Source organism: Aplysia californica, unplaced genomic scaffold (assembly GCF_000002075.1).
Source record: "Aplysia californica isolate F4 #8 unplaced genomic scaffold, AplCal3.0 scaffold00077, whole genome shotgun sequence".
NCBI lineage: Eukaryota > Metazoa > Mollusca > Gastropoda > Aplysiida > Aplysiidae > Aplysia > Aplysia californica.
In genome coordinates, this window is record NW_004797347.1 from 1185303 (window position 1) to 1187416 (window position 2114).

Below are 2114 nucleotides of genomic sequence, written 5' to 3' on the forward strand. Positions count from 1 at the left end.
CTATCTATTTGTCTATCTATCTATCTATCTATCTATCTATCTATCTATCTATCTATCTATCTATCTATCTATCTATCTACATGCATCTACATTGTACCTATCTACAGGTGTATAATTTATTGATCTTATTTATATATTTCTTTATATTTATTCACTCACTTCTATTTATTTTTTCACATATCTATTTTTAAAACAGGTAGTTTTTAGGCCCCAGTTGACACAATTTAGATCATTTAGGAGGCAGGGTTTCAACCCCGCCGCAGTCTCCCCCCCCCCCCTACAGGGCTGTGCTACTGCTACTGACTAAAGTTGTCTTAAGACCATTCCCAAAGGGGGAATATTAACATGTTCTTACGTTCAGTAGAATTCTAAATGGGCTGATTTATCAATGTCCTGCTCATACTGTGCCGAAACAATAAAGGGTGACCGGCTGCTTTTTCTTTCCTCATCTTTACTATCGTCACTGTTCCTCTACTTTTTGTATGTTTATCTCTCTTTTGTGAACTAACTGCTATTTCCGGGAGGCCCTGATAGTCGAAGCATACTTTGTGCTGTTGAGGCTAGAGAGGTTAGCAGATTAAGCCTGATTCCTCGTTTGGACTTCTCTGTTGACATAAACCCCTTGGCGCTCATCTGACCTTAGGCTCTGGCCACACTGCAACTGCAAGCAGAGCGGGCACAGCAGAGCGGAGCTTTTTGAGGCATTAACAATTGGGTAGCCACACTGCAAGTGCAAGCAGAGCGGAGCGGGCGGTGCAATGCAACGTCATGTGGCATTATATTTTCATATCAGTTTCAGTTGCCCATGGATAGGAAATGATTGACGTTATTTTTCCTGGTCGATGAGGAGACTCAACAGAAAAAAGCAAGATGGGTGCACCCGATCATCTGACGGTAAATTTGTCTACAGTTATGAGCGCATAAAAAACCTTACTAAAAAGAAAACCCTGCCACAGTCAGGGGCAAGCCGGGCCGAGAGTGAGAAAGACATTATCATAGCAGAAAAATCTAGATGCTCGATAGAAAATCTCCCCGCTCGCTTATTGAACTTAGGTGTCCTGTATTCGACAACAAAGCCTCTAACCGCTAGGCAACGGAAGTTGTTGTTATGGAGACGACTGAAGACAGGAGAAAAAGGATCTATAGTTTTAGAAGGTAGATCACGTTGTGAATCTTTTTAGACTCAGTGGAATTTAAGATTTAGAATCCAGATTTGTGTAGATCGTAAGTCTATTTTTGTCAAGATTATGCAATGGGCCACGTTTACTACGTTTTGTATTCATATGATTTTCTTTGTTCTTCTTGACCAGCTAACAATGCCTGTGAAAATATTTCCAACAGGAGAATAATATAATCTATTGATCTCCAAGCCATTGTCCTTTCTTTCTAATCCCCATTGTTGCAACACATGAAAAGATAAAATCTGTCCGAAAACAAAGTAAACATTCCAACCAGAGAATACAAAAACGTTAAAACATGAAAGAAATAGACCTACGTAAGTAGGCCGTAGAGATTTTTGGACTTAAATGTTCAGTTTGTAGGAAAATTTGACAACATGAATGGTTTTGAATGCTTCCAGAATAACAGAGTCACACAAAAATTACCTCTAATTCGCAAGGGTTTTTTAAATTCTTTTTTTTATTTTTTTAAAGCTAAATTCCCTTGTACATGTACATGCATAATATTACGAAAGTTGCAAAGTTCTCAATTTTTTTTCTCAGCGGGCTGTGGTGTGTCTGGGAAATGTCCAGATTCTATAGAAACTGCGCACGACAACATTGCTCCCAGAAAGTAGAAAGGTCGAGGTCTCTTTTCGCCACTGATTGTACTATGGCTTATGTTTACATTTTGTTTTGTGTCGTTGTGTAGTGGAATCAGGCGGTAGTCGCACGTAGACAGCTTTTGGGCATGTGGAGTTATTCGTAAGTAGGCCTACGTGTATTTACTAAGTTTTAGTAAGAGTTTTACGGCACTTGCAACACAATAAGGTCATATAAGTGCCGAAGACTAGAGGCGTTACAAGAGAGTAACAAACACAAAAAAGAAGGATGGGAGATAAAGACAATAGATGTGTTGATTGGAAGGAAGAAGCAAACCACACCAGAGCAACCGCC